At 40.9% G+C, this 24279-nt stretch overlaps 2 long non-coding RNA genes across 3 annotated transcripts; one reads left to right on the top strand and one right to left on the bottom strand.

Annotated features, from left to right (window-relative positions):
* The first annotated feature begins 1497 nt into the window (after positions 1-1497).
* On the top strand, positions 1498-21616 carry LOC120098931 (uncharacterized). The gene is made up of 3 exons (XR_005497716.2): positions 1498-1573; positions 5652-5684; positions 21446-21616. It is a non-coding gene; the product is annotated as an uncharacterized LOC120098931 (long non-coding RNA).
* LOC120098933 (uncharacterized) lies at positions 6564-24279 on the bottom strand. Of its 2 annotated transcripts, none has more exons than XR_010060858.1 (4): positions 23895-24279; positions 23266-23489; positions 7361-7455; positions 6564-6816 (listed from the first exon to the last, which is right to left on the bottom strand). It is a non-coding gene; the product is annotated as an uncharacterized LOC120098933 (long non-coding RNA). The 2 variants fall into 2 exon arrangements; XR_010060859.1 differs by having other exon boundaries at positions 6593-6767.

Genomic DNA, 24279 nt, shown 5'->3' with positions numbered 1-24279 from the left:
CAGTTACTAAAGGTCAAAGGAATTAGAAACAAATGCTACAAACCATCATACTGTATCATACAACGTTCCTGTTTTGTTTTAGGAGATCATGCATGTTCCATGTGTGCCCTAAGCATGCTACATGGGTTATGACATTTCAGACCCGATGTTTAGTAACATCCTCCATACAGTGGTTCAGCTCTCCTCCTAGACAAGGTAGCTGTAGGAAAAGCTCAATTCTCAGCTCTAGCTAACATGGTAGGTAGAATCTATGTACTCAAGTAGGCAAAGCCAGGGGTAAGGCTTGACAGTTTCAGTAAAAAGGTTTATGAATAGGTGATTGATGGATCCTTTAATGAATGAATGATCCTTTTAATGAATGATTGATGGATCCTTTAATCTGGCTCACTGTCATGCCTTTAGTCACTTAAATTAGAAGACTTGACTTCCTGCTCTGGAGTCAAGAAGGTACAGACTCAAGCCTGAGTGATAAGAAACCACTTTTTAGCAGATTTTTAAAATAGGTTCATTTTGGGTTATTCTTTGAAGACTCTTGTAGACATACATCTTTTGCAACTTACTTTTGATAAGGGTTCAACCTCTCATCTAGCCCGCCACCCACCAGAGGTACTAGAAGAGAAAAGTTATTAGGATATGGGGGAAGTAGACCTGTTCAGCAATAGTTCTTTGGGGGTGAGCTCGATCTTCTTTAGCAGCAGTTCAGTCCTGTAGCAAACACTAAACACAACTCAGCAGCTTCAGTCCAGTCCTCTCATCAGGCAGACACCATGCACAAACCAGCAGTAGTTGACTCCTGAAGAAACTGCCAGGCTCACCAACCTGCCTGAGGCAAGACACTGAAGGAACAAGCTGCTGCAGGAACCTGAGGAGCAGTTCTTGGGTGAGTTTCTTTCAATGGCAGCATTATTACAAGTTGAGTTCAACAACACTATGTGAATTGAACCAATATATGCATGTCCTTAGTGAAGAACAGCAAGGAAGAGCAAACCAAACCGAAGCTCAGTGCTCATCTCCCACTGTCCATGTGGTCATAGTTATACTCCATCATGGGTCCTTTCATGTATTCACTATATCAAAACATCTTTTCACCTGTGTCTACTTCAGGAAGACATTCTGTGTCTGCTTTAGCAAGACATCCTTTTACTTGTGTGTGCCAGCAAAACATCATTGGATACAACTAACTTTCCAAAGATATTAGAAGTTTCCACTTCAGACTCTAAACTTAAACACACTTAAATATTTGAAAAATTTAAATCAAGACCTCATTGGAGTATAGAGCCATGCCGTAAGAGCCATCTCAGTCTCTGATGTCTTATTTGCTACTGTCATCACCAGAATGATCATTAGACTCCAAAACTATCTCCGAAATCTTCTGCAATTCCTTAGGAGTGTCAATTCTACATAGGAAGGCCTGGTGTGTTTCCACTATGTTTTTGCTTAGAGATTGTTCCCATGGTATATAATAGCAAACAATTCAGAGAGTTCTTTGTACCACCCAGGAAACAGCAGTAACATCTTCTCAGCCTCGTCCTCAAAGGGAGATTTCCTGTAACATAAAGAGCAATGATTTTTGGTAAGTCAAGAAAATGAACTCGACTTACATTAGATAAAAGTCTTGAAGGGTATATTGGTTAGCTAGGCTTCAATAACAAAATATCACAGATGAGGCAACATTTAAAAATGTGTTTGAAAACAAAACACATTTCTGATGCTTCTGGAAATGGGGAGTCAAAATGTCAGTCTGTTCTGTTTCTTCTGAGGCCCACCCAACTGACAAATGTCACTTGCCTGTGTTTCCTGATCTAACTTTGTCTTCCTTTCCTGCTGTGTCTTCATGGGATATTTCCCTGTGCATACTCGGTGTGTTTTTAGGTCTAAGTTTCATGTTGTAAGGATACTAGACAGTATAGATTAGAGACTACCCTAAGCCTTCCTTTTAGCCTAACCACCTCCTCGAAGGCTTTATCTCCAACTATAGTCACATGATGAACCCAATGCTATGGATTGCCCTGGAGCTGTTTGTATTTTAATGTTAATTCTGTTTCCCCAGGAGGGCTGCCTTGGACAGTACTCAGGTGACTTCATGTGAACCTTCTTCACATTTTAACTTGTAAAATAAAGGTTATTGGGCAGTGGAAGGGAAGGTGGAACTGAAAAGTTTTAAGAGAGAGGGAGAGAGAGGAGAAGGGAAGAAAGGAGAGAGGAAGACAGAAGAGGAAGAGATGGAAGGAAGATGGAGCAGAAGCATCTGGCCTAGAGAAATCACATGATGCAAGGGACTTCATAGAAGGGCAGTAGTATAGTGGTAGATCTGCCCAGTCTAGGCACGCAGCTTGTACGCATACTAATTGAGTTGTATTTTCCTTGCATGGGTGTATTTGGGTTGAAGATTTACCACAACAACCTATAAATGTTAGGATTTCAAGACATAAAACAATTTAGCTCCTAGCCAACACTAAGCCCATTTGATTTTGAATTCTAGACGTTTTAAAAGGAAGTAAATTTTAGGCCTGGAACAGAGGGGGGTGGGGGGGGGGAATTCCTGAACAGAACACCAATGGCTTATGCTCTAAGATCAAGAATCAACAAATGGTACCTCATAAAATTGCAAAGCTTCTGTAAGGCAAAGGACACTGTCAATAGGACAAAATAGCAACCAACAGATTGGGACTAGATGTTTACCAATCCTACATCTGATAAAGGGCTAATATCCAATATATACAAAGAACTCAAGAAGTTAGATTTTAGAGAATCAACACCATTTTTAAAAAGGGGTACAGAACTAAACAAAGAATTCTCAACTGAGGAATACTGAATGGCCAAGAAGCACCTAAAGAAATTTTCAACATCCTTAGTCATCAGGGAAATGCAAATCAAAACAACCCCGAGATTCCACCTCACATCAGTCATAATGGCTAAGATCAAAAACTCAGGAGACAGCAGATGCTAGCAAGGATGTGGAGAAAGAGGAACACTCCTCCATTGTTGGTGGGATTGCATTCTGGTACAACCACTCTGGAAATCAGTCTGGAGGTTCCTTAGAAAATTGGACATAGTACTACCTGAGGACCCATTTATGCCATTCCTGGGCATATACCCAAAAGATGCTCCAACATACAACAAAGACACATGCTCCACTATGTTCATAGCAGCCTTATTTATAATAGCCAGAAGCTGGCAAGAACCCAGATGTCCCTCAACAGAGGAATGGATATAGAAAATGTGGTTCATTTACACATTACAGCTATTAAAAACAATGACTTCATGAAATCCTTAGGCAAATGGATGAAACTAGAAAATATCATCCTGAGTGAGGTAACCCAATCATAAAAGAACACACATGATATGCATTCACTGATAAAGGGATATTAGCCCAAAAGCTCGGGATACCCAAGATACAATTCCAAAACCACATGAATCTGTAGAAGAAGAAATATCAAAATGTAGAGGCTTCAGATCTTAGAAGGGAGAACAAAAATACTCACAGGAGAAAATATGGAGACAAAGTGTAGCGCAGAGACTGCCCTACCTAGAGGATCCGTTCCATATACAAACACCAAATCCAGAAAATATTGCAGATGCCAAGAAGTGTTTGCTGACAGGAGCCTGATATAGCTGTCTCCTTAGAGGCTTTGCCAGAGCCTGAGAAATACAGAGAGGAGATGGATGCTCGCAGCCAACCATTGAACTGAGAACAGGGTACTCAATGGAGAAGTTAGAGAAAGGACTGAAGGACCCTAAGGGGTTTGCAACCCCATAAAAAGAATAACAATATCAACCAACCAAACTCCCACCCCCACCCCCAGAGCTCCCAGGGACTAAACCACCCCAAGAGTATACAGGAATTGACCTCTGGCTCCATCCACATATGTAGCAGAGGATGGCATTGTCAGGCATCAATGGAAGGAGAGGCCCTTGGCCCTTGCCCCAGTGTAGGGAAATATCAAGGCGGGGAGATGGGAGGGAGGGATTGAGTGGGTGGTTAAGGGAGCAGCACACTTATAGAAGCAGAGGGAGGGGGAGGTGATGGCGTGTTTGTGGAGCAGAAACTGGGAAAGGGGTTAACATTTAAATGTAAATAAAAAAAATATCCAGTAAGAGAAAAAAAAAGGAAAGGCAAAAAAAAATTACCAGAAAAAGAAATTTAAAAAAAAAAGTAAATTTTAAAAACCGTTTTCAAGGCTGACGAGGTGGCCCATCACTAATAAAGCCTAGTGAACTGAGTTTGAGCCCTCATACCCTAGCGAAGGTAGGAGAGAACCATGCTATGAAGTTGCCCCCAAACCTCCACATGCATCACACACACACACACACACACACACACACACACACACACACACACACACCCTAAAACCAAAACTTAGGGTCTGGAGAAATGGTTCATGGGAGGGTAGGTTAAGAGCACTTGTCGTTCTTCCAGAGAACTCAAGTTCAGTTCTTAGCACCTAAATTTAAGAGTTCACAAACATCTATATAACTCCAGCTCCAGGGATCTGATGTCTTTTTCTGACCTTCAATGCACCTGCACTTACATGTACATACTCACATGCAGATACATACACAGATGCATAGTTAAAAATAAATGTTAAAAGAAATAAAAATAAAAACAACATTTCGGCTAAAAACTTCACCATGAAAGGGACTGGAGCTGCTGGATTCTGTAAATAACAGCACAAAATAATGATTTTAATGGAAAATTCATGAATACAATAGGTTTTTTTTAGTATTAATATATCATATGGAATGTTTGATTGAGGCAAATATAATTAGGCCTAATATATTTGTTCTAGTAATACAGTCTCAGGGAAACAGGCTAGAGAGAGACCTTTAGCGAGCTTTCTGGTAAGTGCTACTTTCTGCCCTTGCAAGGTTTCCCCCATATGAGAAACAACAGTACCTTCCATGTGACTTTGGGAGCACCGAACAGGGAGAATTTGATCTTTATTTGCTTGGGAAATCTAAGAGGAGGTGGCCTTCCACAGAGTCTCGTGACAATGAGGAACGGGATTAGAATATGAATCCAGGGTCTGAGAATGAGCATGCCTGTTATGGCCACCCTAATATAGTTTTTCCTTTGTCTTTCTCTACCTCCCTGTTTCCAAAGCTTATAGTTTGCTTTAACTATACAATAGAGAGTTCAGGGATTGGCTGAGGATGGCATGGCATGCCTACTGTGCTCTCTTGAAACTAAACTGGACTTTTTTTCCCCCGATAATACCACAACAAGGGGTGGTTTGCAGTTTCACAGAGGGGATTGCTACTACTGATGGCAGCAATCAAATACACCCAGGACAGGTACCCACAGGTACCGTTCAGTAAGAACCATGGGCATGGACATCATCAACCTTTCCCTAAACTCAATGAAGAGCCCTCATTAGCTCTCATGTAATCACATCTTACAAAGAAGCCAGAAGTCTGTGAAGTTACTGTCAGTTCAAAAGACACCGAGTTTGAACTGAACTGAGCTCACCTTGAGTCGTTTTGAACTTTACTGCTAGTGGATCAAGATTCTGCACAATGTTGTGTAAGTTGGTCACTTGAACCTACAAGTAAAACTTAATATTTATCTTTTGGCCAATTGGCACATTCTTTGGAATCCTTCTGAACCACAGTTCTGTCTTCTAATGTTTTTATTTCTCTCCTCAAAATAGGCTCATTTCATGTTCTAAACACCACCATCAAAAGTAAGTACAAACATGAAAATCTCAGTGAAATTTCTAAGTAAGTTTCTATTTTTGTTGCAATAGCAGAACCAGAGTTCCCAAGATGAAATGTTTTTTAATTAAGAAATGTAAAGATCTAAAGCTCACAAAAGAAAAATAAATAAATGAATGAATGAATAAACGGAGAACCGTCCCATGTAGAGCTAGTGCCACCTAATGGCCTTGTCCAGTATTACACTCATGCTTTTTCTACTTACCTGAATAGCTAGTATTTAGACGCCATAAAAATTAAGAAGTAATTGTAAATTTTATCATTCTTTCTAAATAAAGCTTGTTGGTACAGTGTAATCAAGATATGTATGCCAGAGAATATGTGTTGTTGCTTAGGGTGTATAAAATGTTGAATGTTCCAGTGGTTAATTAGGAGTACCAAGAAAAAGTATGCTTTAAGCTAAAGAAAAGACCATGGATTTCTCTGTGTAAAATCATACTTGGGTAAATTGTGTTTGCAATTTTGTGTTACAAGAAAGTGGTAAAGTAATAAATGGTCATTTAATGAGTTGCTTCATAATCTAAAACAAGCTAATTAATTAGTTAGTATTTAGGTAAATAATGATGAATTAATAAAAGCCATGGATCACAATGCCCAAGTAATATTCTTACTAAAAGGCTAGAAGGGGTATGGGGCTTTAATTATAGGCTTGTAATTACAACACTAAGAATCAGGCAGGAAGATTATCCATTTGAGACCAACCTGAGCTACATAGCAAGACAGTGTCAGAAGCGAGGAGAGGAACACGTTTTAATGATGAAATTCAACTCTAGCATATCAGCAATATTACAAGCTATTTCTACATTATTATGTAACTGTAGTTATAAAACACAGGAAAGGGAATACTTTTTTTAAAAGACTTTTTTTATTCATCCTATATAAGTACACGGTAGCTGTCTTGAGACACACCAGAAGAAGGCATCGGATCTCATCCCAGGTGATTGTGAGCCATCATGTGGTTGCTGGGATTTGAACTCAGGACCTTTGGAAGAGCAGTCTGTTCTCTTAACCGCTGAGTCATCTCTCCAACCCAGGGAGACTTTTAAAAATATCTAGGTTTGTAAGAATCAACAAATGACAATGTCCTTTCTCTTTGTGGACCTTGGAAATGACAAACAATGCTCATTATACTCAACACACCAATATTGATTAGAGAACAATCTGATTATTGACTGTCTTGGTCTAGTTAGTCTGTCTTCAGAAACCCACAGGCTAGGACAGTCCTAACAACAGAGTATTTTTTCGTAGTTCTATAGATGACCTCTAAGACCAAGGAGCCACCAGAGTTGGTTCCCACAGGAGCTTCTCTCCTTCACTTGTAGGTTGGCTCTGATTAGAATATCATGTGACCTTTATTCTGTGCTTGACATCTCTGATGTTACTTTTTATCCTTGCAGGACAATAAGCCTATCTGATGAGGGACCTGACCACATGACCTTTTGACCTTATTTAACAAAATCACTTCCCCATAATTCCCTAAATGCAGTCCTGTTACATGACAGGACTCCAATATATAACTTGGAAGAGACACAGTTCATTCTATAACACTGATATTCAACATGTTATTTAGGGAAACAATTCATATATGTAATGGTTAATCTTGATTGTCACTGTGACAGGACCAAGTGTTACGTAGGAAACAAACCTCTGAGCTTGTCTTCGGGGTGTTTCCAGAGAGGTTTAAATGAAAAGAAAGCCCCTCCTTGAATGTGCACATTATCACCCCCATGGGCAATGGTCCTGGAAAGAGAAAAAAAGAGAAAAAAGAGCTGCGTGTCAGCATTCATCTCTTTCTGCTCCCAAACTGCAGATGCAACGTGACCAGCTGCTTCAGTTCTGCCAACCAGGTTGTATCTACCTGCTCTGCCACCATGCAATCATCCCTGTGATGTACTATACCCTCAGACTGTGAACCTTGGTAATAAGTTGCTTTTACCACGGCAATGGGGAGAAGTAACTGATACAATATTTAAGCAAGCGATTTAACTTTTAGTTGATGACAGGGAATCTGCGTTATTTGTATTGAAGTTTGATGTTTAAGAAGAGTAAATATCTTGGGGTTGGGGATTTAGCTCAGTGGTAGAGCGCTTGCCTACCAAGCGCAAGGCCCTGGGTTCGGTCCCCATCTCCAAAAAAAAAAAAAGAGGAGTAAATATCTTTATTTAAAAACCATGAGCTGCCTTTCTGCAAAGACAGACTGATAGCTAGTCTGCTTCCCGGAAGGGGCTATATCTTAAGACATACCAGAGGATCCCCTGTACTCAGAACATGTGACATCATATCCTGAGGCACACCAGAAGAATCCTGTACTAAGAGCATTCAGTACCATATCCTGAGGCATCCCAGGAGACCCACTGTTCCCAGGACATGGCAGCTTGAAGGAATTCCAGGAGTTCCTCTGTATACAGGGCAACTGGGCAATTGACACTGCAGTCTGAAGACTTCCTGAAGGTTCTTTGTCAGTGCAACTGACCCTAAAGACTTAAAGCCTCCCTGGGGAGTGGCTGCACACAAGGAAACAGAAACCACAGTCCATTGACTGGCCACCAACTCCTAGAGGACAGCTTCACACAGGACAACAGTTTGACGACTCCTCTGAAGACCCAACAGTCTGAAGGCATCCAAGGAGATCTACTGCAGCCAAGGCAACAAATCAGCAGCCTCTCTGCCCCTCTGAGTACCCTCCAGTTGGAGGGCTGAACAGGAGTTCTGCTACAGCGAGGGCCACAGGCCTAGCAGGAGACCTGTTGAAACCCAGGAACAAAAGAGGCAGACTCCAGACAGAATCACTCAGACCAGCAAACACTAGGGATAACCAGATGGTGAGAAGCAAGCACAAAACCATAAGCGACAGAAGCCAATATATGTGGGCATCATCAGAATCCAGTTCTTCCACCATAGCAAGCCCTGAATTCCCCAACACACCTGAAAATCAGGAAGCTGACCTAAAATCCTATCTTAAAAAAAAATAGAGTCCTTTAAGTAGGATATAGATAACTCACTGAAAGAAATACAGGAAAACACAGGTATAGCAGGTAGAAGCTCTTAAAGAGGATACAAATAAATCCCTTAAAGAAATGCAGGAAAACACAATCAAACAGGAGAAGGAATTGCATAAAGCAGTACAAGACCTAAAAGTGGAAGTAGAAACAATAAAGAAAACACAAATGGAGGCAAACCTAGAAATGGAAAACCTAGGAAAGAGGTCAGGAATTGCAGATGTAAGTGTCACCAACAGAATCCAAGAGATAGAGGAAAGAACCTCAGGTATAAAAGATACTGTAGAAGAGATTGACATAATGGTCAAAGAAAATTCAAAACATTAAAAAAAAAACTCCAATCCAAAACATCCAGGAAATTCAGGATACAATGAAAAGACTAAATCTAAGAATAATTGGAATAGCGGGGAAAAAAAAAAGATTCCCAGCTCAAAGGACCTGAAAACATCTTCAACAAAATGATAGAAGAAAACATTCCCAACTTAAAGAAAGGGATGGCCATAAAGGTACAAGAAGCCTATAGAATACCAAACAAATGGGACTAGAGAAGAAAATTCTCTTGTTATATAACAATCAAAACACTAAACACATAGAACAAAGAAAGAATATTAAAAGCTGCAAGGGGAAAGGGCCAAGTAACATACAAAGACAGACCTATCAGAATTACACCAGAATCCTCAACAGAGATTATGAAAGCCAGAAGAGCCTGGTCAGAGGACATGCAGACTCTAAGAGAACACAAAAGCCAGCCCATGCTACTATATCCAGAAAAACTCTCAATCAACATAGATGGAAAAAACAAAATATTCCAGGATAAAACCAAATTCAAACAGTATCTATCTACCAATTCAGCCCTACAGAGCATCTTAGAAGGAAAACTCCAACAAGGAAGATACCTACACCAAAGGAAAGACAAGATATTAAGCATCTCACAACAGAGCCAAAAGGAGAGAACCACAAGCACATAAAGGCAACTACAAAACAAATATAACAGGAACCAACAGTCAACTGTCTTTAATATCTCTCAATATAAATGGACTCAACTCACCGATAAAAAGACATAATGTAACAGACTAGATACTCAACAAGATCCAGCATTTTGCTGCATACAAGAAACACATGTCAATAACAAAGACAAACACTATCTCAGAGTAAAAGGATGAAGAAAGGTCTTCCAAGCAAATGGTCCCAAGAAACAAGCTGGAGTTGCCATCCTAATATCCAGTAAGATAGACTTTCAACCAAAAGTTATCAAGTATGATGAGGAAGAGCACTTCATATTCATCTAAGGGAAAATTCACCAAGCGCAAGTCTCAGTTCTGAACATCTATGCCCCATAAGTGCATCCACATCCATAAAGGAAACTTTACTAAAAGTCAAAACACACATCAAACTCCACACACTAATAATGGGAGACTTCAACAGCCCACTCTCACCAATAGACAGGTCAATGAAACGGAAAGTAAACAGAGACACAGTGAAACTAATAAAGGTTACGAACCAAATCGATTTAACATATCTATAGAACATTTCACCCTAAAACAAAAGAGTACACCTTCTTTTCAGCACTTCAAGGTACCTTCTCCAAAACTGACCATTTAATCAGTAGGAAAAACAGGTTTAAACAGATGATACAAGATTGAAATAATCCCATGCATACTATCAGACCACCATGGCCTAAGGCTGGACTTCAATAACAGCAAAAGCAACAGAAAGACCATATATACGTGGAAACTGAACAACTCTCTACTCAATGATAATTTGGTCAGGGATGAAATAAAGAAAGAAACTAAAGATTTTCCTGGAATTTAATGAAAATATTGACACATCAAACCCAAACTTATGGGATGCAAAGAAAGCAGTGCTAAGGGGAAAATTCATACCACTAAGTTTACTGGTAAAGAAACTGGAGAGATCTTATAGCAGCAACTTAACAGCACACCTGAAAGCTCTAGAACAAAAAGAAGCAAACTCCCCAAAGAGGAGTAGGTAGCAGGAAAGAGTCAAACTCAGGACCGAAATCAACCAAATAGAAACAAAGAGAACGATGGAAAGGATCAACAAAACCAAAACTGATTCTTTGAGAGAATCAACAAGATAAATAAACCCTTAGCCAAACTAACTAAAGGGCCCAGAGGCAGTATTTAAATTAATAAAATCTGAAAGGAAAAGGTAGACATAACAACAGAAACAGAAGAAATTCAAATATATCATCAGATCCTACTATAAAAGCCAATACTCAACAAAACTGGAAAATCTAGATGAAATCGATAGTTTTCTAGACAGATACCATATATCAAAGTTAAATCAAGAGCAGGTAGACTTTCCAAACAAGTCCATATCCCGTGAGGAAATAGAAGAAGTCATTAAAAATCTCCTAACCAATCTTCCTGGTTGCTGCCGCGGCGGACAGCTGGTAGGCAGCACCCCACGAGCAAACTTGAGCCTCGGGACCACAGGTAAGACCAACTTTTCTGCTGCAAGCGACCTGCCTGGTGAACTCACGACACACAGAGGCAAAATTCCTCTAGGACCGGGCACTTCCGGTATTTAACGGGGGGGGGGGGTGGTCCCAAACCGGCAGATCCCTGCCCGCAGCAGCTCTCTGCTCCCAAACACCGTGGGAGAGACACCTCACCGCCTGGTCAGGTGGGCACTCCTGAGGCTGCAGAGCGGAAGAGACCACCAACACTGCCCACCCCTGCTCACATCCCTGGCCCAAGAAGAAACTGTATACGGCCTCTGGGTCCCCGTAGAGGAGGGCCCAGGAGCAGCAGATCCACTGTGTCTGAGACACCGCCAGAACCAGAAGGGACCGACCGGATAAGCAATTCTCTGCAACCAAATCCTGTGGGAGGGAGAGCTAAACCTTCAGAGAGGCAGACACGCCTGGGAAACCGGAGGAGACTGCACTCTGCACACATCTCTAAGGCCAGAGGAAAACACCAAACGCCATCTGGAACCCTGGTGCACTGAAGCTCCCGGAAAGGGCGGCGCAGATCTTCCTGGTTGCTGCCGCCACAGAGAGCTCAAGGGCAGCACCCCGAGAGCAAACTTGAGCCTCGGGACCACAGGTAAGACCAACTTTTCTGCTACAAGCGACCTGCCGGGTGAACTCAAGACACAGGCCCACAGGAACAGCTGAGGACCTGTAGATAAGAAAAACTACACGCCCGAAAGCAGAACACTCTGTCCCCATAACTGGCTGAAAGAAAACAGGAAAACAGGTCTACAGCACTCCTGACACACAGGTTTATAGGACAGTCTAGCCACTGTCAGAAATAGCAGAACAAAGTAACACTAGAGATAATCTGATGGCGAGAGGCAAGCGCAGGAACCCAAGCAACAGAAACCAAGACTACATGGCATCATCGGAGCCCAATTCTCCCACCAAAGCAAACACGGAATATCCAAACACACCAGAAAAGCAAGATCTAGTTTCAAAATCATATTTGATCATGATGCTGGAGGACTTCAAGAAAGACGTGAAGAACTCCCTTAGAGAACAAGTGGAAGCCTACAGAGAGGAATCGCAAAAATCCCTGAAAGAATTCCAGGAAAACATAAATAAACAAGTAGAAGCCCATAGAGAGGAGTCACAAAAATCCCTGAAAGAATTCCAGGAAAACATAAATAAACAAGTAGAAGCCCATAGAGAGGAGTCACAAAAATCCCTGAAAGAATTCCAGGAAAATACAATCAAACAGTTGAAGGAATTAAAAATGGAAATAGAAGCAATCAAGAAAGAACACATGGAAACAACCCTGGATATAGAAAACCAAAAGAAGAGACAAGGAGCTGTAGATATGAGCTTCACCAACAGAATACAAGAGATGGAAGAGAGAATATCAGGAGCAGAAGATTCCATAGAAATCAACGACTCAACTGTCAAAGATAATGTAAAGCAGAAAAAGCTACTGGTCCAAAACATACAGGAAATCCAGGACTCAATGAGAAGATCAAACCTAAGGATAATAGGTATAGAAGAGAGTGAAGACTCCCAGCTCAAAGGACCAGTAAATATCTTCAACAAAATCATAGAAGAAAACTTCCCTAACCTAAAGAAAGAGATACCCATAGGCATACAAGAAGCCTACAGAACTCCAAATAGATTGGACCAGAAAAGAAACACCCCTGTCACATAATAGTCAAAACACCAAACGCACAAAATAAAGAAAGAATATTAAAAGCAGTAAGGGAAAAAGGTCAAGTAACATATAAAGGCAGACCTATCAGAATCACACCTGACTTTTCACCAGAAACTATGAAAGCCAGAAGATCCTGGACAGATGTCATACAGACCCTAAGAGAACACAAATGCCAGCCCAGGTTACTGTATCCTGCAAAACTCTCAATTAACATAGATGGAGAAACCAAGATATTCCATGACAAAACCAAATTTACACAATATCTTTCTACAAATCCAGCACTACAAAGGATAATAAATGGTAAAGCCCAACATAAGGAGGCAAGCTATACCCTAGAAGAAGCAAGAAACTAATCATCTTGGCAACAAAACAAAGAGAAGAAAAGCACACAAACATAACCTCATATCCAAATATGAATATAACAGGAAGCAATAATCACTATTCCTTAATATCTCTCAACATCAATGGCCTCAACTCCCCAATGACAAGACATAGATTAACAAACTGGATACGCAACAAGGACCCTACATTCTGCTGCCCACAGAAAACACACCTCAGAGACAAAGACAGACACTACCTGAGAGTGAAAGGCTGGAAAACAACTTTGCAAGCAAATGGTCGGAAGAAGCAAGCTGGAGTAGCCATTCTAATATCAAATAAAATCAATTTTCAACTAAAAGTCATCAAAAAAGATAAGGAAGGACACTTCATATTCATCAAAGGAAAAATCCACCAAGATGAACTCTCAATCCTAAATATCTATGCCCCAAATACAAGGGCACCTACATACGTAAAAGAAACCTTACTAAAACTCAAAACACACATTGCACCTCACACAATAATAGTAGGAGATTTCAACACCCCACTCTCATCAATGGACAGATCATGGAAACAGAAATTAAACAAAGACGTAGACAGACTAAGAGAAGTCATGATCCAAATGGACTTAACAGATATTTATAGAACATTCTATCCTAAAGCAAAAGGATATACCTTCTTCTCAGCTCCTCATGGTACTTTCTCCAAAATTGACCATATAATTGGTCAAAAAACGGGCCTCAACAGGTACAGAATGATAGAAATAATCCCATGCGTGCTATCAGACCACCACGGCCTAAACTGGTCTTCAATAATAATAAGGGAAGAATGCCCACATATACATGGAAATTGAACAATGCTCTACTCAATGATAACCTGGTCAAGGAAGAAATAAAGAAAGAAATGAAAGACTTTTTAGAATTTAATGAAAATGAAGGTACAACATACCCAAACTTATGGGACACAATGAAAGCTGTGCTAAGAGGAAAACTCAGAGCGCTCAGTGCCTGCAGAAAGAAACAGGAAAGAGCATATGTCAGCAGCTTGACAGCACACCTAAAAGCTCTAGAACAAAAAGAAGTAAATACACCCAGGAGGAGTAGAAGGCAGGAAATAATCAAACTCAGACCTGAAATCAACCAAGTAGAAACAAAAAGGACCATAGAAAGAATCAACAGAACCAAAAGTTGGTTCTTTGAGAAAATCAACAAGATAGATAAACCTTAGCCAGACTAATGAGAGGACACAGAGAGTGTGTCCAAATTAAGAAAATCAGAAATGAAAAGGGAGACATAACTACAGATTCAGAGGAAATTCAAAAAATCATCAGATCTTACTATAAAAGCCTATATTCAACAAATTTGCAAATCTGTAGGAAATGGACAATTTTCTAGACAGATACCAGGTACAGAAGTTAAATCAGGAACAGATAAACCAGGTAAACAACCCCATAACTCCTAAGGAAATAGAAGCAGTCACTAAAGGTCTCCCAATCAAAAAGAGCCCAGGTCCAGACGGGTTTAGTGCAGAATTCTATCAGACCTTCATAGAAGACCTCATACCAATATTATCCAAACTATTCCACAAAATTGAAACAGATGGAGCACTACTGAATTCCTTCTATGAAGCCACAATTACTCTTATACCTAAACCACACAAGACCCAACAAAGAAAGAGAACTTCAGATCAATTTCCCTTATGAATATCGACGCAAAAATACTCAATAAAATTCTGGCAAACCGAATCCAAGAGCACATCAAAACAATCATCCACCATGACCAAGTAGGCTTCATCCCAGGCATGCAGGGATAGTTTACTATACGGAAAACCATCAACGTGATCCATTATATAAACAAACTGAAAGAACAAAACCACATGATCATTTCATTAGATGCTGAGAAAGCTTTTGACAAAATTCAACACCCCTTCATGATAAAAGTCCTGGAAAGAATTGGAATTCAAGGCCCATACCTAAAAATAGTAAAAGCCATATACAGCAAACCAGTTGCTAACATTAAACTAAATGGAGAGAAACTTGAAGCAATCCGACTAAAATCAGGGACTAGACAAGGCTGCCCACTGTCTCCCTACTTATTCAATATAGTTCTTGAAGTTCTAGCCAGAGCAATCAGACAACAAAAGGAGGTCAAGGGGATACAGATCGGAAAAGAAGAAGTCAAAATATCACTATTTGCAGATGATATTATAGTTTATTTAAGTGATCCCAAAAGTTCCACCAGAGAACTACTAAAGCTGATAAACAACTTCAGCAAAGTGGCTGGGTATAAAATTAACTCAAATAAATCAGTAGCCTTCCTCTACACAAAAGAGAAACAAGTCGAGAAAGAAATTAGGGAAACGACACCCTTCATAATAGACCCAAATAATATAAAGTACCTCGGTGTGACTTTAACCAAGCAAGTAAAAGATTTTACAATAAGAACTTCAAGACTCTGAAGAAAGAAATTGAAGAAGACGATGGAAATTCAGACGAAGAAATTCAGAAGATGGAAAGATCTCCCATGCTCATGGATTGGCAGGATTAATATAGTAAAAATGGCCATTTTACCAAAAGCGATCTACAGATTCAATGCAATCCCCATCAAAATACCAATCCAATTCTTCAAAGAGTTAGACAGAACAATTTGCAAATTCATCTGGTATAACAAAAAACCCAGGATAGCTAAAGCTATCCTCAACAATAAAAGGACTTCAGGGGGAATCACTATCCCTGAACTCAAGCAGTATTACAGAGCAATAGTGATAAAAACTGCGTGGTATTGGTAAAGAGTCAGACAGATAGACCAATGGAACAGAATTGAAGCCCCAGAAATGAATCCACACACCTATGGGCACTTGATTTTTTTGACAAAGGAGCCAAAACCATCAAATGGAAAAAAGACAGCATTTTCAGCAAATGGTGCTGGTTCAACTGGAGGTCAACATGTAGAAGAATGCAGATCGATCCATGCTTATCACCCTGTACAAAGCTTAGGTCCAAGTGGATCAAGGACCTCCACATCAAACCAGATACACTCAAACTAATAGAAGAAAAACTAGGGAAGCATCTGGAACACATGGGCACTGGAAAAAATTTCCTGAACAAAACACCAATGGCTTATGCTCTAAGATCAAGAATCAACAAATGGGATCTCATAAAACTGCAAAGCTTCTGTAAGGCAAAGGACACTGTGGTTAGGACAAAACGTCAACCAACAGATTGGGAAAAGATCTTTACCAATCCTACAACAGATAGAGGCCTTATATCCAAAATATACAAAGAACTCAAGAAGTTAGACCGCAGGGAGACAAATAACCCTATTAAAAATGGGGTTCAGAGCTAAACAAAGAATTCACAGCTGAGGAATGCCGAATGGCCGAGAAACACCTAAAGAAATGTTCAACATCTTTAGTCATAAGGGAAATGCAAATCAAAACAACCCTGAGATTTCACCTCACACCAGTGAGAATGGCTAAGATCAAAAACTCAGATGACAGCAGATACTGGCGAGGATGTGGAGAAAGAGGAACACTCCTCTATTGTTGGTGGGATTGCAGACTGGTACAACCATTCTGGAAATCAGTCTGGAGGTTCCTCAGAAAATTGGACATTGAACTGCCTGAGGATCCAGCTATACCTCTCTTGGGCATATACCCACAAGATGCCCCAACATATAAAAAAGACACGTGTTCCACTATGTTCATCGCAGCCTTATTTATAATAGCCAGAAGCTGGAAAGAACTCAGATGCTCTTCAACAGAGGAATGAATACAGAAAATGTGGTACATCTACACAATGGAATATTACTCAGCTATCAAAAACAATGACTTTATGAAATTCGTAGGCAAATGGTTGGAACTGGAAAATATCATCCTAAGTGAGGTAACCCAGTCACAGAAAAACACTCATGGTATGCACTCATTGATAAGTGGCTATTAGCCCAAATGTTTGAATTACCCTAGATGCCTAGAATAAATGAAACTCAAGACGGATGATCAAAATGTGAATGCTTCACTCCTTCTTTAAAAGGGGAATAGGAATACCCGTGGCAGGGAAGAGAGAGGCAAAGATTAAAACAGACACGGAAGGAACACCCATTCAGAGCCTGCCCCTCATGTGGCCCACACATATATAGCCATCCAATTAGACAAGATAGATGAAGCAAAGAAGTGCAGGCCGACAGGAGCCGGATGTAGATCGCTCCTGAGAGACACAGCCAGAATACAGCAAATACAGAGGTGAATGCCAGCAGCAAACCACTGAACTGAGAATAAGACCCCCGTTGAAGGAATCAGAGAAAGAACTGGAAGAGCTTGAAGGGGCTCGAAACCCCATATGTACAACAATGCCAAGCAACCAGAGCTTCCAGGGACTAAGCCACTACCTAAGGACTATACATGGACTGACCCTGGACTCTGACCTCATAGGTAGCAATGAATATTCTAGTAAGATCACCAGTGGAAGGGGAAGCCCTTGGTCCTGCTAAGACTGAACCCCCAGTGAACTAGATTGTTGGGGGGAGGGTGGCAATGGGGGGAGGATGGGGAGAGGAACACCCATAAAGAAAGGGAGGGTGAGGGATTAGGGGGATGTTTGCCGGAAACCGGGAAAGGGAATAACACTCGAAATGTATATAAGAAATACTCAAGTTAATTAAAAAAAAAACAAAAGAAAAAAAAAAGAAAAAACCTCCTAACCAAAAAAAAAAAAAAAAAAAAAAAAAAAAAAAAAAAAAAGCCAATGACCAGATGGATTTAGTTCAGAATTCTAGCACAACTTCAAAGAAGAACTCATACCAATATTCCTCAAGCTATTCCATAAAATAGAAACAAAAAGAACACTACCGAATTCATTCTATGAAGCCACAATTACTCTGATAACTAAATCACAGTAGGACCATATCAAAAAAGAGAACTTCAGACCAATCTTGCTTATGAATATTGATGGAAAAATACTCAATAAAATTCTTGCAAACTGAATCCAAGAACACATCAAAGCCATCATTCACCACGATCAAGTAGGCTTCATCCCAGGGATGCAAGGTTGATTCAATATATGAAAATCCATTAATGTAATCCACTATATAGACAAACTCAAAGAAAAAAAAAAACTCATGCTCATCTCCTTCGATGCAGAAAAAGCATTTGACAAAATACAACACCCCTTAATGTTAAAAGTATTGGAGAGATCAGGAATCGAAGACCCATACCTAAACATAATGAAAGCAATTTACTCCAAACCAACAGCCAATATAAAATTAAATGGAGAGATACTTGAAGAAATCCCATTAAAATTAGGGACAAGACAGGGATGCCCACTCTCCACGTATCTATTCAATATAGTACTCAAAGTGCTAGCTGGAACAATAAGAAAACAAAAAAAGACCAAGGGGATACAAATTGGAAAAGAAGAAATAAAGGTATCACTATTTGCAGATGACATGATAATATACATAAAGTGACCCCAAAGATTCTACCAGAGAATTTCTCCAGCTGATAAACAACTTCAGCAAAGCGGCAGGATATAAAATTACCTCAAATAAATCAGTAGCCTTCCTTTATACAAATGATAAACAGGCTGAGAAAGAAATCAGGGAAGCAACTCCCTTCACAATAGTCACAAATAATATAAAATATCTTGGGTAACTCTAACCAAATAGATGAAAGATCTGTATGACAATAACTTCAAGTCTCTCAAGAAAGAAATCTAAGATCTCAGAAAATGGAGAGATCTCCCATGCTCATAGATTGGCAGGATTAACATAATAAAAATGGCCATCTTATCAAAGGCGATCTAAAGATTCAATGCAATCCCCATCAAAATCTCAACATAAATCAAAGACATGGAAAAAGCAATTCTCAAATTCATCTGAAAAGCAAAAATCTCAGAATAGCGAAAACAATTTTTAACAATAAAAGAACAACTGGGGGGGAAATCACCATCCCTGACCTCAAGGTCTACTACAGAGCAACTACCACTACTAGTACCACTCTGGAAATCAATTTGGAGGTTCCTCAGAAAATTGGAGATAGACCTACCAAAAGACCCAGCGATACCACTCTTGGGAATATACCCAAAAGATGCTCAACTATGCCACAGGGGCATGCATTCCATTATGCTCATAGCAGCCTTATTTGTGATAGCCAGAAGCTGGAAACAAACCAGATGTCCCACCACAGAAGAAGGAATACAGAAAATGTGGTTCATTTACACAATGGAGTACTACTCAGCTATGAAGAATGAGGGCATCCTGAGTTTTGCAGTTAAATGGATGGAACTAGAAAATATCATCCTGAGTGACGTAACTCAGGTCCAAAAGGACATGCATGGTATGTATTCACTAATAAGTGGATAATAGCAAAAAAAAAAAAGTACAAAATACCCAAGATACAGTCCACAGAACTCAAAAAGGTCAAGAAACTGACGGGCCCAAGTGAGGACTCCTCAGTCCCACTTGGGAAGGAGAAGAAAGCAACCACAAGGGGGGAAGAGAGGGAGGAACATGGGGAGGGGAAGGGAGAGAGGAAGATGATCTGGTATTGGGTGGTGGAAAAGGACTGAAGCCCTAAGGGTTAGCAGAAAGAATGGAAACAGGTGACCTTGGGAGGAAGGATGTTGGAAGGACCCTCCAGAATGTATCAGAGACCTGGGAGGTGAGAGACTCTCATGACTCAAAGTAGGGGACCCTAGATGAAATGTCCTACGTTGGGGGAGAGGGAACTTGTTGAGCCCACCTCCCGCAGGAAGACAGGGCATCAAGTGAGGGATGAAGTCAAAACTCTGACCTGTCTGAAAGAACTGCAGGGATAGAAATGGAGCAGAGCCTCGGGAAAAGAAGGTCCACCGACAGGCCCAAAGGGGGATCCAGCTCAAGGGGAGGCCCCAAGACCTGACACCATTACTGAGGCTATGAAGCGCTCATAAAAAGGGACCTATCATGACTGCCCTCTGAAAGACCCAACAAGCAGCTGAGAGAGTCAGATGCAGATATGTGCACCCAACCAATGAAGAGAAGCTGCTGACCCCTCTGGTTGAATTAGGGAAAAGCTGGAGGAAGCTGAGGAGAAGGGCAACGTTGTAGGAGGACCAGTAGTCTTAATTAACATGGACCCCTGAGATCTCTCAGACACTGGATCACCAACCAGGAAGTATATACCGGCTGATATGAGGCTCCTAACACAAACACAGCAGAAGACTTCCCTGGGCCTGGGTTCAGTCAGAGAAGATGCACCTAACCCTCAAGAGACTGGAGGCCCCAGGAAGTTTAGAGGTCTGGTGGGGCGAGTGACATGGAGTCATCCTTGTGGAAACAGGGGTGGTGGGGGAGGAGTTACAGGATGTGGAACAGTCGGAGGGTGGACAGGGAGAGGAATAAAATCTGGAGTTTAAAAACATATACAAAAATAATATTAAAAATAAAAATACTAAGCTTTATGAACCAGAGCGTTTGTATTTAAGTTCAGTGTTCTGCAGGGAATGGAACAAGAGGAAGGAGAAGAGTTCTTAGAGAGGAGTAGGGATGAGGTTTGAGACAAAGGACAGTAAAAGGTGGGTCAGGTTCACGACATTGAAGGGTGAAATGCCCTTCCCAGTGAAAAGATGTACACAGCACAAAGGCTCTCTGATTAGACATGAGAAAAATAATAAATAAAATGCTATTGGATAAGCAAGAATGTGACTACTGCTGAACAAGTATAATGGCCAACTCCAGCCTGGAGCCACCTGCTTACAGATGGGGATGACCCCCTCTGTCCCCACTTAGGGAACAATAACTTATTTTCCCTCTTCCCCTGAAAAATTTTTTAGCCCTGGTTCAGAACACCCAGAGGAGTCTGTAAAGGGAAGTTTCTGCTACATAATCAAGAAACAACCCTTTCAACACTTCTGGCTATGATTATCGAGTATAGTAGGAGAATCTCTAAAGTGCCTATTAACACAAATATCCCCCAACACACACACCCCCACACACACAAATAAACACACACACACACACACACACACACACACACACACACACACACACACACACACAGTTCTTTCTAGGGAGACCTGTGGCCTTCAAGTTTAAACGAAAATGGAAGTCAGATGTGGCAGCCCTTTACTGAAGATTCACAGAAGCACAGGGAAGTTGGTACTTACACTATAATTAACGAGGGGATGCTTGTTGATAAGAATGAGGGACAGAAACTAGTCAGGAAAGCATCTCAAAAAACTTCTATCCCTAGCCAGGTGTCAAAATGTCTTTGGTTCTGTTCCACACACAGGCCAGGAATGTACACGGGAATTGTGGTCCCTACACTGTCACCTCTCTGTACTATGTGGAGAAGCCCCACTGCCTGGGTACTGTAAATGATGTCATGATGGAAACTGAGCAGCACCTGGAGAGGTTGAGAGACATGGGAGACGTGGACCGAGCAATGGCTTCCCAGGTCAGCTCCAGCTTCTGCCATCAGAGCTGTAAGAATTTCCTTGTTGGTGCTCCATTCTGTGACTTGTTCCAGCTACATAGGAACTGTGCCTTCTTCTTTTACCTTAAACTCCCATCTACAATTCTGGATTAAAACTTTCTCAACTTGCTCTCCTATCTCTCTTCTCTGAATTTGAGAGCCAGGAATCCAGAGTTATTAATTCAGTGACAGTTCTGTTTAAGAGTGACCTTGTGGCACCCTAACTCCTGAGTTAAAGCCCTTCTGAATCTAGAAAGGCCTGGCCTACTCAAGGACACTACTGTTACACTCATGGACCCCATAGTTTCCTGTATCAGTGTGAGCTACAGAAATCCTGCCTTTTCTCTTCGCAGACAGTGAAGAATGGTGGATCTCAGTGGTCTTTAAGCTCTGATTAATGGCATGCTCAATTTTTCTGGAGGACTTTATTGTGTTCCTATTCCAGATTTGTTTGTGGCTCAGTATGACACAACAGTTGTCAATGTGTATTCAAATGAGTCCATTAGGCATTATAAGCAAACATCCTAAACGATTGCACTATCCATTGAGCTGACAAATTAACAAACCTTCTAAGAGTTAGTCTCTGTAAGGATTAAGTGGAATTCTCAACTATTCATATTGAAAGACCCCCGGAGTGGGGAGACCCTCACTCAAGTCTTGGGATGACGCAACCTCCCAAGAACTCACACAAGACCGTCCTTGTTGTAATCACATGAGGTTTATCGATAGCAACCAGTGCACTGGGGTCGAGACTCGTATCCCACGCAGGGGCAGTGGAGTTCGACCCCGAGAGGCTGGGAGAAGAGGTATTTAAAGGGAGAAACCACAACCCGAGGGGGCAGGGATGGCGTCATTGGAAAGTGTGTAGAATAACAGTGAAAAATCACAAGGAAGAACTCTCTGTTCCCCAAGATTGTTTCCTAGGAGAAGCTGTCTCCTACTTCTCAGATTGTTTAACTTCATGGTCCGCTAGTTCCTAGAAGTTGTTTCCTGCTTCTCAAGATTGTTCTCTAAGATTTATGGTCAGCTAGTTTCTGGGAGAAAGCTGTTGAGCTGGCCAATGTAATTATCCATTCTATAGCCCTAGGAGAGGCTTCTTGGAACATACAATTCTGGGGCCTAACCTGTTTTTCTTTTCTTTTTTTTTTTTCTGCTCTAAACTTTGTGTCTAGGGGGGCAACTTTAAAACTTTTATCTTTCACATATCATCGTGCCATTTCAATTCTTTCTCATTAGACAAAGCATTCTTTTAAAAATTTAGAGTTATTATGAAGATAATAGATTTTCATTTTCTCTTTTAAATGATGGAGTATGAGGTAAAACTCTTAATATACTTGTTTTTTCACACGCAGAGACTGGAAGTTAAATGGCTTGGACATCCTTTGTTCCAACTGTATTGAGTTCTCTGAATCTAAAACAGTATAATCCTTAATCAAGCAAAACATCATCACTCTGTACTTCCTGTTTGCAAAAGCTTTGAGTAGTATATTCCATTCATCTATAACATTTTTTGATTTCCTCATAGAAAAGCTCAATTAAAAGCAGGATAATCAAATAACCACCAGTGTAAAGACTATTCCTGGTTGTCACCTTGACTATATCAGGAATGAACTACAATACAGAACTGGAGGGCTCACCTGTGATCCAGATCTTGAGGTTCGAAGACACAAATTTCTGACCTGGATCTTGGCACGGAGATCTTGAGGCACAGTGGCCATGAAAAGGCCCAGGCAAGGTAGTACATGCCTTTAATCCCAGGAGACTTAAGGAGATCTCTAAGTTTAAGATCAGCCTGGGACAAAGCAAGTCCCAGATCCAGGTGTGGTTTACACCTTTAATCAGGGCTACACCTTCTGGAGGCCTACAGAGGGACAGTGGAAAAAAGAAGATTCACTTTTTTTCCTTTGTTTGCACTTACTTGCCAGCGTATTCTACAGAATAACAGCTCAAACAACTAGCCTCGTGGAATAGAGAAACTATTAAATCCTTGGACCTCCTATTAACAGCTGGCCAGTGTTGGGTTAGTTGGATCACAGATTGTAAGTCATCACAATAAATCCCCTTAATATATAGAGACATTCCATAAGTTCTGTGACACTAGAGAACCCTGAATAATACAATCAGCCTTTGGTACGGTGGTCCTCCATGTTTAATATATTTTCTAATGCATTCCAAGGGATAAAATGATGCAAGGAATGTCTTTCACATCTTATTAACAAACTACAGAGTAATAAAGTTATTGATTCAACATACAAAGACCACTTACCAAACTATATGCTAAAGGGGCCCAACAGTTATTTGTGCACATCATTTTCTCCATTTCACACACTGTTCCACACTCAAGCCTCAAAGGATGAGGTTTCACTGGGATCCTTTGTGTGGCGCCTAACGATGAACGGGAATCCGACTAATTCTGTGTAACCTTAAGCTAGGGACATTGGTTAGCAGGGCCCTAGCTGGGCACTTCAGCTCCTGCAGTACCTGCTCCACTGAAAGCAAGCCACTGAGCTGGTCTGTACCAGCCTGCAAAACTGGGACTTTGCAGGAGAACCTCAGGCCACAGGCAAGAGAAGCGGTAGGGGCGTGGCCTGTGGTGTGCGTAGCCCCGCCCATGTGACTAATCCCGCCCTACCAGACCACGCTCCGCCCTT

Source organism: Rattus norvegicus, chromosome 20 (assembly GCF_036323735.1).
Source record: "Rattus norvegicus strain BN/NHsdMcwi chromosome 20, GRCr8, whole genome shotgun sequence".
Classification (NCBI taxonomy): Eukaryota; Metazoa; Chordata; class Mammalia; order Rodentia; family Muridae; genus Rattus; species Rattus norvegicus.
The sequence above is the reverse complement of the archived record's forward strand: the minus strand, read 5'-3'. Positions and strand labels throughout refer to the sequence as shown.